Genomic DNA, 18,611 nt, shown 5'->3' with positions numbered 1-18,611 from the left:
GGTTTTTTTTTTTGTGTTTTGTTGGTGGGATTTTCATATTTACTAATTTTCCTTCTAGGTTTGCAAAATTTTTGGGATTTGTTGGATTTTTGGTATGGATTGGTTTGTTAGATCTTGGCATCCATTTGGATGGCAAGAAAATGCTGTAATTATTTTTATTCATTTTTTGGTTCAATTTATTCATTTTTGGGTTCGGTTTAGGGGCCTTTAGATTGGTCCTGAAGTGGCATGATGGGACAGGGCCCAATGGGACAGGTTTGGGGGTTTAAAAAACCCATTTATTGAATGGGGCGGGTTCAGGTAACGGGGGTGGGCCTGCGGGGCGAGTTTGGGCATAAAGAAACCCGCCACGAACTCGACCCGTTGCTATTCCTATTAAGAGCACCAACAAACAACAACAACTAATACTAATTTAGCTTAATTACATCTTACATATCTCATTTGCCAATTGTCAAGGCTGGTTTTAAAAGTTAAAACTATCCAACTCACAGTCAGGTTGTAGTTATACAATTGTACCGCATTTTTCACATTCCCCGTTTCGATGTAAATTAACTCAATAACTCTAATGACAATTATTTTTCTTTTACGGAATAACACAATAGTTTTTATAATCACAATAGATAATATCTTGAGAAAAAAAATATAGTCAATTTTTGTGAGTAAAGATTGAAAATTTTTAGCATGTCTCTAATATTACTCAAACTTTCAAATTATTGAAATTATTGTTATTATTATTGTAGGGGTGATAGGCCCAATAGAATGTATCTATGTATATATTGGGTAGGGGGCCCAATCCAAGGACATTAAGTAGTCCGAGGATTGGTAAAACACTGTTATAGGAGTCTGTGTTAGTGAATGAAGAGGTGAGGTTTGGTCATAAGAGTCCAAGAAGGTGGTCTGAAGATGAATGCCTCATCGGCTGAACAAAGCCGAGGTTCGACGGTGTGGTTTGCCATCCAGGGCAATGTTCCAGGAGGTTATGTTGATAAGGACAAGCATCCTTGAAGCACAAGACAGAGGGAAGCCATATAATATCTAAGAGAAAGTTGCTACCACCGTATTGAATGCTCTGTAACAAACTCTCTGGCTGCATTAATGAGGAAGTGATAGTTGAACTATAATTTTAAGTCTTACAGCTACTCCCCAAAGACTTCAGGAAGGTGCTGATGGGATAAGAATCAACACCAACAATCTAATCTACACGTGGAGGGTAGAGATGAAAGAAAGAAGATAGTATAAAATAGAAAGAGGACCTTAAGGGAAAAGGATCGGGAAATTAAGAGAAAAACACTGTAGTAACAAGAACTGTGCTTGTAACCAAATTCAAGAAATATAGACAAGAACTTATCTCCTTGGATTGTGCCGAGGACGATTTTCTGTAGATAAAACCATTCTATCTTTGTTTATTGTGATCTAGATCCATTATAATTGTTACCCAACTCATTAGAGCCTAGTTTTCGAACCCATTCTCTACAAATTCATTATATTGGGCTCTTTGGGCCTAGATTCTTTCTACCTTTTGGGCTTAGGACCCAAATTGCGTCCTTCCAATTATTATTTTCGATTTCATTGATATTTTAATTTCCAAGCAAGATTGGCTTGAAGAAAATCCACAATGAATAGAATTGTTGAACCAATTTTTCTTTAAAAAATTTCGATATGTTTGTATGACAAACCCAACTATAAAGGCACAATTTGGCTCCCAAGCCCAAAGAATGGATGAACTTAGGCCCAAAGAGCCCAATACAATGAATTTGTGAAGAATGGATTGGAAAACTGGGTTTTAATGAGTCAGACAACAAATAAAGTGGATCCAAATGACAAGAAAGTGAAGATAGACTTGTTTGATCTAAAGAAAATCGTCCTCGACACAATCCGATGAGATCAATTCTTATATATTTCTTTTCAAGTTTGATTACAAGTTCAACTCTTGATTGCTATAGTATTTTTCTATCAATTTCTCGATCCTTTCTCTTAGGGCCTCCTTCCTATTTTATATTATCTCCCTCTTTTCATCTCCACCCTCCACGTGGGCATTAGATTGCTTGTATTAGTTCTTGTCCCATCAGCATCTTCCTGAAATCTTTGGGGGTAGTTGTAAGGCTGAAAAATACTGTTCAAATATTACTTCCTTATTAATGCAATCAGAGAGTTAGTTACAGAGCATTCAATGCAATAATAGCAGCTTTCCCTTATATATTTCTTAGCTCCCATTTATCCTGTACGTTCACAATGCATATCTTTATCAATAGAACTGCCTAGAACATCACCTTGGATGACAGAACACACTTTCTGACCTCTATTTCGTTAGCTAAGGAAATGCTCCTCCTCAGCATACTTCCCCCAACTTTCACAGTCATAACTTGCTCGTGAAGTTCAAAGTCTTACATCTTCCTTACTATTGATCTGTCCTCAGACCACTAAACATCCTCGGACAAGCCCAAGGCCCAACATATATTTTTAGGCCCCTTATCCCTACAATAGCCCCTCAAAATTCCAGTTTTCTCCTCCTATCCGAAGAGAAAAATGGGGTTTTGACTTTGGAGAATTAAATCCATTTGTTTCTCTGATTTCCACACATGAGAGTATCGCTTTGCATGTCCCATAACTGTTCCTAACGCTTCAGAGCCCGCGATGTCTCATTAAATGCTCCAGTCAGCACTCTGTTCCCTGCATCTTACGGTGAGATGTAGATCTTACAGCTGACATTTCTTCTTGAATTTTGAGCAGGATAACTCCTACTTAACTCCGCCTCCTATATAAGGCACCTAGTGGGATTATTTTTTTCTTTACTTCACAAATTTACAAACTCTTAAGACCTCTCAAACTCTCAAGCTCTCAAGACTTCCCAAATTTCCCAACTCTCAAGAAGCTCCTAAAGTGTTACCTGTTTTCATTTTCATAAGTCTCTACGTTCTTAAGTTCTTTTTTTCTCGGCCAACCTCCTTGGCCTTCTAATCTTCAGTTCCTTTTTGAAAACATTTCCCTTACTTCCCCTTAATTTGCTTAGATGGGTAGATTCAAGCACCTCGTAAATTCTCCCGCCGGTATGGAGGGCTTTAGGGCTAAATACCACATTCCATAGGAAGTTGCCTTGCGGTATTGTGCTCCAGATCGGGTGGTTACAGATAGAAACAAAGGGGAGGTTGTCATTCCTATGATTGTCTTCATAAAAGGATGAATGACGCTTCCCATGGGTGGGGTAACCCGAGACTACCTAATCAACTATAGGCTGTGTCCTCACCAGTGTGCGCCCAACCTATTTAGAGTTTTAAGTAGCATCGATGCTCTCAACGAGCAGATGGGTTTGAGAATCACCTGGCACGACGTTATCCATATGTACGAGTGTCATTCACTTGTTGACTTAGGGTATTACCTCAAGTCCAGGTCCAATATTGTTAGGCTTATATCGTGTCTTCCTAAGTCCAACAAGGACATTGATGACTTGCATAATTGAGTGTAATTTATCACTTCTCAACTTTGAACTTTAGTCTAATTTTATTTATTTTTTGTTGATTTTAGACTTCATTATTGTTATTTAAATTTTATTTCAGATTTGAAGAAAATGAAGATTTACTCAAATAAAGAGACATGAAGCAGCTGAAAAAGGTTTTGAGCTGAACACTTGGGCTGAAAAAGGGCAATACGTAGTGGCTAAAGGCAGAAAAGAAAGGCAGGAAGAAAAGAAACAAAAAGAAGGAGGCGCTGAACCACAAACAGGGAGAGATTTTTGGGCTGAACTGAAAAAGTATTTTGGGCTGAAGAAAAAAACGTTTTGGGCTGAATATAATATTTTTGGGCTGAACTGAAAAAGTATTTTGGGCTGAGGCAAAAAATTTTTGGGCTGAAGTAAAAAAGGGCAACACGTCTAGAAGAAGAGAAGAAAGAGGTGCTAAAGAAAAGGGAATAAGGCAGGCTGAAAAAAAAATTAAAAAAATAAAATAAAATAAATAAAGGTGGCGCTGAACAGAAACAAGAAAGAGGGCTGAAACAGAAGAAAAGACAGAAAAGGGCTGAACAGAGAACAAAAGAAAGGTACGCTGAACCAAAAAAGGTGTGCTGAAGAAGAACAGAAACAAGAAAGAGGGTTGAACAGAAAAAGAGGGTTGAAGCAGAAAAGACACTGAAAAGGATTCTTTTGCGTTCATTTTTTCCTTCAAATCTTCTCAGAAAAATTATGGTGAATTCGTTTATGTTGAATTTAATTTTTAGCATGAACTAAATTTTCTTTATTCTAGGAAAACGATGTAATCTAGTTCCGAACTATGCTTGCTTTTCTATGTTAATTTGAACAATTTCTCTTCATGTTTGTCTGATTTATTCTAAACTTATTGCTTCTAATTAACTGGCCATTAATTAGATGATTTTAATCTTGTGATTTGCTGTCGAAAGAGGGAATTATAGGATAGGTCTTGAATATTTCAGCATAGGTAAATATAGAGATCGAAAGACTTGTATTAACCTATGTAGTATTAAAATCGTTGGTCTTAATGCTTTCTTACTTTATTAAATTGCATACTCTTGTGTAAATTGATGAACAAGAATGTTTCCAATTGACTGTCGAAAGAGGCTTTTGGAAGAGTTTGGAGATTGCTAACAAACAGAGAGAATTAAATTCATTTAGCTAGATGAGTAAAGCATAGTGAGGGATTAGGTGAAATCGATTTCCTAGAAGTTTCTTTCTCATTAAGTTGATTTTCAAGCAATATCTTTCTTTTCCTTTGCGTATATTTTATTTAAATTGATTTTATTTTAAATTCCAATTACAAAAACTTTAGTGACTTCTTTAGATGAAATCGAGATTAGCATAATTTTGGTATTTGTCAAAAATAAGTTACCAATCCCTGAGGACGATACTCTTCTCATCACTTTACTATAAAACTATGATATTGTGCACTTGCAGTTTTGCACCGATCAGACATGAAGGACGATTACTTAATTGCCCCTGGAGAATTGCACGACGGTCTTCACTGCCTAACTCGGGAGGTAGAGCCAAGTGGGGTACCCTAGGGTTAGGTCCCTTGACACGAGATTTAGTTTTTTTAGCTTTGCTACTCTTCCCTTTAATATTTCGTTTTCCTTTGATGATGGGTTTTATTGGTCTGACCATGATTTGCTCATCGGCTATTTTTGCAGATAAAAGGCACATAGCGCCCCGCCTCAGTTTGGTCAACATCACGGAACTCAACAGAGTCCCAAGGTCCGAGGTGTTTGTGAGTGAGGACAGGCAGCTGAGAGCAGTCCACCTCATTTTGGACTTCGAACCAATATCGAACAACTTCCAGGAAGTGGGCCATGTAATCAGGGCAGGTGACCCTAGGCTCTGTGGGATAGACATCTCTATACCTGGGTTTCTTGCCTGAAAGGACGTCATGCCCGTTGAGGAAGAAGGAGAGGTGCAGGCAAACCCTGTTAAGATCTCGGACACTGAGGGTGAGCTTGATAGATCCTCAGTAGTTCGCTCCCCTCAGCTTATAATCACCAAGGTAGACAGCAGCTTCGAGGAGGAAGACACAATGACTCTAAATCCGAGGATAGGTTTGAAGGACCTCCTTGCTGGGAAGAATAAAGGCTCGTCATCCAAGGCGGCCCCTAAATCCCAGCCTCTTCCTTCTCTCCCCCCTCCCCCTCCTTTTCCCACAACCACAGTCGACCTGCTCCCCATCGCTAACTTGAAGAAGAAAAGAAAGGAGCAGGAAGTGGAGGAGGGTGAGGTGGTCTACCAGAAAGAGGCCAAGCAACGGAAAACGGCTAAAGACAAGGGACGGGCCTCCTCAGTGGAAAGTAGGGAGGACTCAAGTATGGCCGAGGTGCGCTAACAACAACGCACCTAGGCTCCTCAGTGGGAGCTAGATGGCATTGCCATCCCATGGAATTCCTCCATTAGGGAGTTCCAGAAAGGGCACTCTTCTTATGTGGTCGAGGCCCTAGAACAACCCCTCCTCTTGCCAAAAGACATGGCTGCTCTAAGGCACATGAGACAACCAGACCTCTTCATGTCCCTGAAAAGGGATCTGGCCATGGTAAGTTCACCATCATACCTTTTAGTCAAATGTTAAGCCACCCCTTCCATTTTTTTTTTTTTATCATGGGATTCCTTTGTCGTTTTTGTGCAGGCTATCCAGGAGTTTTTGTAGCTGAGGAATGGGTCCAGGACTCCCGGAACGAGGCCAGGGTTGAGGCCAACCTCTGCGCCGAGACCAACAAGGCCTTGGGAGCCATGAAGCAGGAGAACCAAGAGCTAGCTGCTAAGTTGACTGTAGAGGAGAGGGCGCGGAGGAGCGCTAAGGCTGGTTTGAAAAACGCCCAGGACCAGGCTGAAGATTAGCGTAAAAAGCTCTATCTTATTGAGATAGAGCTGGCCACATAGAAGCAGCTGGTCCTGGAGCTGAAAGCTGATTTAGAGAAAGCCAAAGCCGCCGCCCAGACAGCCGAGGAAGCTGCGGAGGCCTCGAGGCAAGTGTCCTACAATCTCGGGTTAGAAGAAACCGAGATCCGGCTAGCTGAAGAGCTGGCCGAGGTATGCAGGGAATATTGCAAGAAGGTGTGGATGGAGGCCCTCAACCTTGTAGGGGTCCCTACTACCTCGGAGTGAAGGCAGGCTGGGAGTGTTTATTACCCTCTTGACATCTGTAAAGCCTCAGCTGCACTCCCATCTCCCTCTACCTTCGATCCAGAATCTTCTGAGCAACCCTTGATCGCTCAGACCCTTTTTCCCCCTTCCGAGGCTTCTAAAGGATCCAACCAAGCTGGTGATAAAGGCTAAGGCGCTGAGGTGGCCAAGGATAAGGGCAAGGGTAAAGAGGCCAAACCCCTCCTAGAAACCAAGGATGTTGCCAAGGCCAAGGATGTTGCAATTAAGGCGAAGGAGGCCGAGGCCAAGCCCAAAGAGGCTGATCCTAAGGCCAAAAACACTCCTACCTCTCAGCCGAGCAACAAGGAAGACCCTCCTCCCAAGGCCAAGGCTTAGTTTTAGGATTTCATGCCTTCTTTCCTTTTTTGTAGTTTTTGTTTTGTATTATTATTATTATTTTTTTGTAGTGGCAGTTTGCTGTTGCATACAATGTACCTTCCTTTTATTTAATGAAAAGACTTTACTTTTTACTTTATGAATCTTTCTTTTTCCCTGTAATATTTATTCTATGGTTGGTGTAGTTATTGTTTTGCCTTCTGATGAGACTTAGGGCTAATGATATTGCTAACAGTAGTGGATTGTTGCTAATTCAGATAAATTAAACGTGTGTAAATAGTAAAGAAAATGATCACGTGTTTGTACCGAGAATGGGGCCACCAATAGGGAAGGCTAAATCTCATGGAGATGAACAAAACACTTAGTAGAAAAAGATCTAAGGGACCAAACATGGTCTTGGTTCTGCTCAATACTTATACAAATAATCAAGGATATTAACTTACCCAAGACTAATGATCTTAGGAGCTAAATATAACCAGGGATGTGTTTTAACACTTAGTAAAATAGATAGAGAGTGTTAAATTACCCAAGGCATGTGGTCTGAGGAGTCAGGCATAACTAAGGTTTTGTTTAACACTTAGTAAAATAGATAGAGAGTGTTAATTTACCCAAGGTATGTGGTCTGAGGAGCCAGGCATAACCAAGATTCTGTTTAACACTTAGTAAGATGTCATAAAGTATTAATTTATGCAAAGCATGTGGTCCGAGGAATCAAGCATAACTAAGGGTCTGTTTAATACTTAGTAAAATATCATGAAGTATTAATTTACCCAAAGTATGTGGTTCGAGGAACTAGACATGACTAAGGTTCTGTTTAATGCTTCGATAGATAACTTAAAATATCAATTTACCCAAGGTATGTGGTCCGAGGAGTCAGGCATGACCAAGGTTCTGTTTGATACTTAGGAAAATAATAGAAAGTATTAATTTACCCAAAACATATGGTCCGAGGAGTCAGGTATAGCTAAGATTCTGTTTAACACTTAGATAGATGTCAGGAAGTATTAAATTACCTAAAGCATATGGTCCGAGGAACCAGGCATGACTAAGGTTCTGTTTAATACTTAGTAAAATGTCATAAAGTATTAATTTACCCAAAGTATGTGGTCCGAGGAACCAGGCATGACTAAGATTCTGTTTAATACTTAGATAGATAACTTAAAATATCAATTTACCCAAGGTATGTAGTCTGAGGATCTAGGCATGACTAATGTTCTGTTTAAAACTTAAACAAATAGTAGAACGCATGATGCATAATGTAATAAACCAAAATATGGTAAAGAAATCTTTCTTTAATAATAATACCTTCTTAGGTTGTTTATATTCCAGGGGCGTGGTACAACATTTTCATCTAGATATTCAAGATAGTATGCACCTATTCCAGCCACTGATGTGAAGCGATATGGCCCTTCCCAATTAGGCCCTAACTTTCCTCAGGCTGGGTTCTTAGCAGTACCCAAAACCTTTCTTAAAACCAGGTCTCTAGACGCTAGTGGCCTTAACTTTATATTTGAGTCGTACCCTTGCTTGAGCTTGTTGGATTTTGATCCCTTTATTACTTGATTGGTTCAATTTAATCCTCAAAAAGGGGGGCTCAGCATCCCGTTTAGTCAAATAATTTATTTATTTTTTAATGGAGGGACCAAATTGTTCGTTCCCTTTTTAAATTTTCAAGTACCAAATCTAAACATTTTAAAATTTAGGTACCAAAAGAATAATTTATCCTATTAACTATTGTTACTCTAAGTTTAAAGGTTTCCTAGGTAGACTTGGATATAATGAGAAGTTTCGTGATTGCTCTTGTGCAAGTTTCCTTCTCATCTCACACGATTTTCTTTGGAAGTTGGGTTGATTGTTTGTTCTTGCTTTAGGTGTTTGGTGATGGATTACAACAAATGGGACGATTTTTGTTTACAAATAAAAATTTCAAAGTGACAGAAATGAAAACAACACTCCAAACATTATGGGAAAGGGATGTTACCCAAGGTTTTCAGACCCGGACCGGACCGAGACGTCGGACTGTGAAAACCGGGAACCGGAATGAAAATCGGTTTTTTAAGAATAAAGAATCGGATTTTTTGTTAATTCTGTGAACCCCTAAAACCGGGATTGGACCGCACGAACCGGTGAGAACCGTGCAGTCCAACCCCTTAGCAAATTTAAAATAAAAAAAAAAATAAAAAAAACAACTTAACACAATTTTATTATTCTTAATTAAATTATCCATCACTTACAAGGAATAAAAAAAAATTATAATTAAAATCCTTCAAAGATATTCAACTTTACTTCAAAAATTAATCATAAATTTTAATGTTTTCATGGTTATTATTTTATTTTATTAACTTTCTTATTTAATTATTAAATATATGCTTGAAAATCATTAAATTTCCCTCACATATATAGATATATTGTCAATTTTGCTAGTTTTATAAATTTAATATCTATATTTAGGCTTTAATTAATTATGATGTCATCACAGTTCGACTCCGATTCGACTTCGGTTCGACCTCAAAAACCTTGAACCTCTCCCTTTTACGGTTCAATGAACGGTCCGGGTCTGTAAATCTTGATGTTGCCTCATGATACAAGGGACAACCAATTTGTCTTTGTTTTCTAAGATTAGGATGAATGGTTTGCAAAGGAGACATATTGAACACAATCCATGATCATCTATACGATCTGTTTATGTCAATCAAGTCACCAACAGAATTTGCCAATAGGGTAGGATCGAATCATGGGCACCCTACTTTTGCCTTGCAAGAGAGTTATTTTGCCCTCGACTCAACCTAGCCTTGTCAATCAAGGCAACCTTCCTTGCCTCATTGCCGCCCCCATCCTGCCAATGTTTGAAGAGAAACAATTTCTTATTGCATAATTTAAAATCTATAAACAATTAATGAGATGAAAAATATCTCAAAAAACTTTATTCTTATCCCTATGGCTAAAATGACTCATACAAGTACAACAATTAATTGTCAAAGGCCTTATAGTTAAATTGACACATCACTATGCGCAAAGTATTTGGAAGTCTAAGAGGAAGAAAGTGTTCAAGTTGAGGGGTTAGTAGCATATTGTTACTATCTTAAAATAAAAATTAAAAAAAAAAAGTACAACAATTAATTATTATTTTAAAAAAAATTGATTGGACTCCATTGTGATTTGCCCATGAGTTGGATATTTGAACTTCACTAGTCGCTAACCCGTGCGATGCATGGGAAAGCTATTATGTATGTAGATGTTAACAATTATTTGTCTCTTCCTCTTTGATTGTTTATTAAGATTCCAGCCTCAGAATTTTCTATCCTTGATATAAAACATTAAATTACATAATGAAAAATATAAATCAAACTTAAATTAAAATTAAAATTAAGATTCCAATCCTTAACATTCTTAATTATCCAATAAATATATGAAACACAAATTTAAAGAACTACTTAATTAATATTTGAAATAAATTGAAAGCCAACTTTAAAGTATTATTTGTATTTTCTTCCTTTGTTGCTTCACAGTAGCCACTAAATTACTCCTTTTATTTTCCTTGATTACAGATGTTGGTGTAAGTTGTACATTGCTTTCAACATCAACTTTTTGAAACTTTGTAGAATCACCATCTTATTGTCACATTCATTTGAAATACCACTGATGTAAGCCTGTCAATAGAATAGGTTGAGAAATCTATTACAGCATATAGAAGTGAAATATCAAATTTGTAATTTTGCTAATTAAACCAAACATAAAACCAAGTTTAAGATAACAAAGAAATTGAGATATGAAATCACATTCCAATTTCAAATTCTTTCTAGAAACATATTACCAATAAATATGCAAGAAACAATATAGAATAAAGGAGAAGACTGGTAAATATCTGGCTTTTCTCATCTTGCTGTTGTATTAAGAGTCTTACACAGATAAGGATCCATAGTTCCAAATAACCCAAATAAAAAATTGCCAAATACCTATCTACAAAACAATAAAATCCAATTTTCAGCCAACATTCAAGAAACATTAATAGAATAGAACAAATTAAATAAACCAACTGCAGCCGGAAAAGAACTACAAATGCAGAGAAAAAAAGTACAACAAAAGCATTTAGAACATAAAAATCATCCAAGTCACAATTAGGAATGGCTAAACACTTCCTATCAATCACATAGGTAATACCTCCCTTCATACCAAATACAATTGAGGGTTGCTACTAAATTTGGGAGCTAAAGTAAAAAGTTCAGTCCAACACATAGAGGAGAGTCCTAGTAATCTAATCATTATTGATTCTGAATATGAAGGAAACAATGTCAAAGGAATTCAAATTAAGATCATCCAAGGCGCACACACACACACACACACATTCAATATGTTCTACATATTCGCTGAGAAATTTAAACAAACACATAGAGAACACACACACATTCAATATGTTCTACATATTCGCTAAGAAATTTAAACAAACACATAGAGAACAAATACAAAGATAACCAAGACAAAACCCTCAAACCCACATTGCTCCTTTTATAGAACTTGACATACGAAACAGAAAATTGGTTATATTATAGGTGCTAAAAAGTACTTAATACAGAAAGTTATTTAAAAACAATGCAGAAAGTTATTCAAAACAATGCAGATTTTATGAAATAGTGCAGTGCAGTGCAGATTTTTATGAAACAATGCAGTGCAAATTTTGGTTGTAAAAAAAAATGCAGATTTTAGATGTAAAACAGTGTAGATTTTATGTAGAAAAATAGTGCAGAAAAATAACGTTTTGAAGAAGAAAACATTTTAACAAATTGGATCCATAGACCAAATTTTACACATAGAGAACAAACACAAAGATAACCAAGACAAAACCTTCAAACCCACATTACTCCTTTTATAGCAATTGACATACGAAACCTAATTTATTTAGATTCGAATGCATGTTAGAAACAAAAATCCCAAAGCCAAAACCTATTAGTAAAATCACATACCAACCAATACAACAAATTAAATCATAGGAACAAATCACAGTGCTCCTTTTATAGAACTTGACATAAATAAAATAAAATAAATCCTAAAGCCAAAGCCTATTAGTAAAATCACCTATCAAACTATACAAATTTTAAGCCATGAATTGCGATTGTAACAAATAATCTCTAAAAAAACACTATTTATAATATAGGGTTTTGTATTTGCCAACATACTTGAAAAATGTAGAGGTCCATGGGTAGGAAGTATCGAAATTTGGGGGAGATATTAAAAGTCACAAACCAAAACAATGCAGAATTAAAACCTTTTATATAGACAGCAATGCATCAACCACACACTAATAACACTAAAAGAAAACTACACAATTAACTTTTCATATATACATTACTAATTAAATTCACACACATGCTCGATGTTTTGGTATCATATTTCACTAAACAATCAATGAGTAAAATAAGAAACATAGAAATATGATACACACCAACATTGATGTAATACACTAAAAAAAATAGAACTAACATAGTGATGGCAATGCAAGAATACACAGAAGGTTCATTTCACTTATAAATGGCCTCGCTAAATGATCAACAACAAAAGAGACATATGACAGAGAAAGCACAAGATTAAAGCTACTAAAAAAGAAAATGAGCATTTTGAACTTACCAGTTACCAGTACTGCCCAAAAACAATGTAAAGTATGAAAAATCAGCAGATCCAAAGAGAATATATATTGGAAACTTAATTGGATTAGGAATCTCTCCACTTATGACTGTCAACCTTAGCATCAAAACTTCTCTCTTCTTGTATCCATCTGGGTTGGAAGAAACACAATGAGAAAGAAACATAAATCTTGCATACTTTCATGAGTTGGAGGACCCTAAAATCATCATTAACATATATCACAAATTACAATGAGAAAGAAACATTGTTAAATCTACATTGAAAATTTAAACATTGCCAAAATTCAAACATTTTTTGAGGGCTGAGTTATTGTTTTTCATAATTATAGTTGTCGAATGCTTTGGCTAGGTAATTTGACACATATTGATTTGAACTTAAAGCATCTCTTGAAATAGCCACCACTATAGAAGGATCTTATAAATTATGGAGAAACAAAGACTTTTAATTTTTTTTTTTCAATCAATTAAACAAATAAATGCATACCTAATAAAATCAATCTAAACCATGATACACGGTTGAGTACAAAATCAAGGAAGACAATAAGCAAACAATTTTATATTTGAGAATTAAAAAAGAATCTACTAAATTGAATTGATTATAGATTATAACTAAGCTTTCTTAGTCCATTAGTTATTCACTGATAAACACAATGCAAAACAAAATTGGACTATGTTAAGGTCAAAAGCTATCTTTATAAGCCATGCCTCCAAGCCAGGCATTTTGTCGAACACTTTGAGGATGATGGGGTTGACCTCTTTTCTCTTCTCATGCAATGAAGAACTATTAGAACTACGGGTTTCCATTATTTATTAAACAATCTAAAATTAGAAAAAGAGAGATAGAGATAGACCTGTTGATGCCAACGGTGACAACCGAAAAGGCAACCACACCTCTGCTAGGATTCAGTTGGCATTGGGACTGAGTAATTGGCATCATCATCATTACCTGAAACCGAAACTCAAAAAATAAGATTTAGAGAAAATCGTATAGAAAGAATTTCTTGAGAAGCAGATCAATCAAATAGGAAAGAGAATGACAGAGGGAGAATTATTTAACCTAATCGGCTATGTGGTTGAATCCGTCCATGGAGAAAAGAGGCTGAGAGTGGAGACCAAGGAAACTCCTGCATAGGCCTAGCACGTTGGCTGCCTTAGGTGTAGGGTTTGCGTTGGGGAGGAATATAGGAGATACAGATTGATGATTAAATTTGGTTTCCAAGGGAAGTGAGAAGAGAAGGTTTTAGGGAAGGTTTTAGAGAAGAGAGAGGAGAAGAAGATGGCGTTTGGGATTGAAATTCAGAGTTGGGTTTTGGGGAGAAAGAGAGAGAGAGAGAGGATTTAGCGTAGGGTTTGTGGGTATCGGGTTTGCTTTTTATGATTTTGGAAAAAAATTTGGGCTTCTTATTATTATTTTTTATAATTTAATTAATGTTTTTTTTTAAATTTAATTAATGCTGATGTGGAAAATTGTGGGAGTTTCAAAAGTTTCGGTTTTATATATAGAATATATAGATTAAAAAAAAATGCTGACGTGAAAAATTGTGGAGCTAGCAGAGACTTCGGTTTTATATATATATATATATATATATATATATATTAGAAGGATAACAATGATATTTCTTTCAATTTTGTGGAGTGATTTTTTGGTGCAATCTAGACAAACCTATAGAGAGTAATGGCTAACCTAGTATACGATTCTCTTTGGGAACATTCAACATAGTATTGGTCACGTTACCCTATAAATGAAATAAAAAGTGGTTATCTTGTTGTATGTTGTACTAAATTAAGGAGATTCCTTAAATGCCTTTCATCATGTGAATTGCTGACTGAAACCCAGGATCATTTCATAAAGTTTGTTGACCAAAAAATCAAAGCCACATTTAAAATTGCTGACTAGTTGTAGGTGTATTATTATTATTATTATTATTATTATTATTATTTTGAGAAAAATTGTAGGTGTATTTGATTAAGCATTTCACGGATTTGTCATGGTAGTTGCATAATTATTGAAGGTCGCTACAATGCAGTTGCGCATAGAGAGACGTGGTCCTAAACGAAACTGTCTTGGCGTTTATAGTTGACCTTGTGATGTGTGACACATTTTTTCTAACGATGATATTGGCCATTCATATCATATGTATCGTGCACATGATACACGACATCTTCTATAATCATGGTAGCATTACCACTAATTTTTGGAGAGCGGGTACATATTACCAACCTACCATACATACGTTGGGTATCATGGCAAAAATGTATAGCAACAAGCTTAGATAGGGTTTTATTGCGGGAAAATTCTTAGATACTTCCAGAGTATAGTGAAATAGTACTCTTTCCTCTTATATTCATGGTAGATCCCACCATGAATTTAATAAATAGATCACACCTTGAATGTGAGAGGAGAGAGCACAATTTTCCGTACTCCGAGAGTACCTAAGAATTACTCTTTATTGAGGGATCGTCGTTGGTGTTTAGGGTTTGTTTCAATTAAGGGGAGCGAAAATAAAGCAAGCCATTAGGTAATGAGCGGAAATAAAACATTGTATCACATATTGTTTGTGTATGTATTAAATTCAGGTTATTGACAAAGTGGATGTTACCTTAGTTGGGATAAGTCTGATTTTTTATTTTAAGACCTTGCATACTTGCATAAATAGTCCACAATTCATGTAGCCTCTAGTAAGCTAGATGCAATACTTTAATTTGGCATCTAGGATGGCAAGCAAATAGAAGACTCGAGTTAGGAGCTTGGTTAGCATCTAGACTATATATTATATTGAACTTAGGCATACCCTCTTTTGGATTAATTGGAGAAAGAACTCAACCATAGCTTATATATTTTATATTACTTGGGCTTATTCGATGAAAATGAAGGTGAGTGAATGGATCTATACTCACTCACCTTGTGAATCCTTTGGGTCATTTGTTAATAATCTTATTTATGTCTTAGTATACGTTACCCATAATGCGGTTTATTGGGCCAATGCTAGGAAAGCAATTGGACTAGAATTTAGTGGCATGAGAGCGTAGGGACGATTATTTGGTAACACGTGCATTTTATTTGTACTCACTGCTTAGATATTATGTACAATGGTGGAGCCATGATTTTGGTTCAATGGGAGCAATATTAAAATAAAAAGGTTGAAGGAACAATTAATTTCAATAATGTTAATTAAAATAAATAAAACCTACTTAATCAATCAATTTTTTTTATTAACATAGTAAATATAATATAAATGTAAGTTACAATTTTTTTTATAAATCTTTTGTGGGGTTTTTTTTTTCTTTTTCTAGTGTTAGAGTTAGTATAATCATTAGTATGCTTAAAATACTTCACAATGTAAGGCCCCTATATGTGTGTGTATATATATATATTGTCAGAAATACAGAGTAATTGTATTGTATTTCATTAAGTAATAGAATATACATAAGTGTCTTTATATAAGAGGCAGAATGTGAAGTACAAGTAAGTGTGCTATACAAGTAAACAAGGTGGGCCTAAAGCCCACATACCCTAATATACGTTAATAGCCCCCCTCAAACTCAAGGTGGATGTGAGACCAACTTGAGGTTGTCAACCAAAGTGCGAAGACGTCCCTTAGGATGTGACTTGGTGAAGATATCTGCAAGTTGATCTTTAGAAGAAACTGAGATCAGCTTGAGAGCACCATGGACAAGATGATAACGGATAAAATGACAATCGATCTCGATGTGTTTAGTCCGTTCATGGAAGACATCATTGTGAGCAATATGATTGACACTCTGGTTGTCACAATAAAGAGGAGTAGCGGAGGATGTGGACACACCTAAGTCTTTGAGAAGCCACCGTACCCAAAGGACCTCAGATGTGGTATCAGCAAGGGCACGATATTCTGCTTCAGTACTGGAGCGGGCCACATGAGTTTGTTTCTTACTTCGCCAATAAATCAGAGAAGAACCAAGAAGAAAGCAATAACCAGTGGTGGACCTGCGATCAGTGGGATCTCCTGCCCAATCAGCATCAGAAAATGCACGGAGAACAAGAGGAGACTGAGCAGAGTAGAAAATACCATGGAAGAGAGTGCCCTTTAGGTATTGAAGAATACGCAGAATAACAGCATAGTGAGTCGATCGTGGAGCAGATAGATACTGACTTACCTGATGAACAGCATAGGAAATGTCTGGATGAGTGACAGTGAGATAAACTAGGCTGCCCACCAAGCGTCTATAAAGAGAGGGATTAGACAATGGTTTCCCCCCTGATGGAGTCAGATGCGCATTAAACTTAACTGGAGTGTCAACAGTCTTGCTATCAGTGAGTCCAGCTCGAGACAAGAGTTCAGAGGCATACTTGGCTTGAGTAACATAAAGTCCATCTGTAGAATGAGTGATTTCAAGACCCAAGAAGTAGCTGAGATGGCCAAGATCTTTCATCTCAAACTGCTGACTGAGAAAATCCTTGAGTTCTTGAATGCCACTGAGGTCATCACCAGTTATGATCATATCATCCACATACAGGAGAAGTAAAATAGTGCCTTTGTCAGTGCGACGAAGAAATAAAGCAGAATTATAATGACTGACCATGTAACCTAAGTAAGAGATGGTAGAGCTGAATTTGGCAAACCAAGCTCGAGGAGCTTGTTTAAGGCCATAAAGAGCACGCCGAAGGTAACAAACCTTATTTGATTCAACAGAGAGACGAGGAGGAGGTTGCATATAAACTTCTTCACTTAAATCCCCATTAAAGAATGCATTTTTGACATCCATCTGAAAAAGGTCCCATTTTCTGGCAGCAGCAGCAGCTAAGAGAGCTCGAACAGATGAGATACGAGCAACTGGAGCAAAGGTCTCTTCATAATTAAGCCTATACTCCTGTGTAAAGCCTTTTGCAACAAGACGAGTTTTGTAGCGCTCAATGGACCCATCAAAGCGAGTTTTAATCTTGTAGATCCACTTATAACCAACCACAAATTTCCCAGGGGGGAGATTCACCAAATCCCAAGTATGGTTTTTAGATAATGCATCAAGTTCCTCTTTAATTGCAATCTGCCATAAAGGGTCAGTGGAAGCCTTACGATAGGTGTGAGGCTCATGCAGTGTAGTAAGGGCAGTGTAACAATGATAATCAAATAAATGTGTAGGAATGGATCTTACCCTAGTTGAGTGGCGAGGTGGAATGTCTTGTGCAAGATCTTCAGGCGGAGCAAGAGCAGGGGACCCAAGCTCAGGGTTGGGTAGCTCGTCTTCAACCTGTGCATCTTCCACCTGTTCATTAAAGGGTGAACTAGGAAAGGGATCAAAGGTATCTGGTGGTTGGACAGAGAAGTCTATAGGCAGATCAGGAGCAACTATAGGAGGATCAGGAGCAGTTACAGAAGGAATATGTGCCTCATCTGGAAAAAGATCTAAAACAGAGGAGGAAGATAGGGAGGCACGGAAGTGAGAGAGCTCGACAAAGGAGCGATGTTCCCAAAAGACAACATTGCGAGAGATACGAAGACGATGAGAGACAAGATCATAACACCGATACCCCTTTTGAGTTTCGTCATAGCCAAGAAAACAATAAAGCCTTGACCGAGGCTCAAGTTTGTTATGCTCATGTGGCTAAAGAAGAACGAAACAAGCAGAACCGAAGGAGCGAAGGTGGTGATAGTCTGGAGGTGACCCAAAAAGGTACTCATATGGAGTTTGATTTTGAATAACAGGACTTGAAATGCGATTAATAGCATGAACAGCATGAAGGGCAGCTTCACTCCAAAAAGGAGCAGGAACTTTGGTAGAGAAAAGAAGAGCACAAACAGTGTCAAGAATATGGCGAAGTTTTCGTTCGGCTCTTCCATTTTGCTGAGAGGTACCTAGACAAGTTAGTTGATGAACAGTGCCATAGGAATGCAAAACAGCTTGGAAGGCATATTGAGTGTACTTAAAAGCATTATCAGATCGAAAAATTTTGATATGTTTTGAAAATTGAGTTTCAACCATTTTTGCAAAATTAGAATATACCTGCAATAACTCAGAACGAT

Source organism: Quercus lobata, chromosome 1, assembly GCF_001633185.2.
Source record: "Quercus lobata isolate SW786 chromosome 1, ValleyOak3.0 Primary Assembly, whole genome shotgun sequence".
Classification (NCBI taxonomy): Eukaryota; Viridiplantae; Streptophyta; class Magnoliopsida; order Fagales; family Fagaceae; genus Quercus; species Quercus lobata.
The sequence above is the reverse complement of the archived record's forward strand: the minus strand, read 5'-3'. Positions refer to the sequence as shown.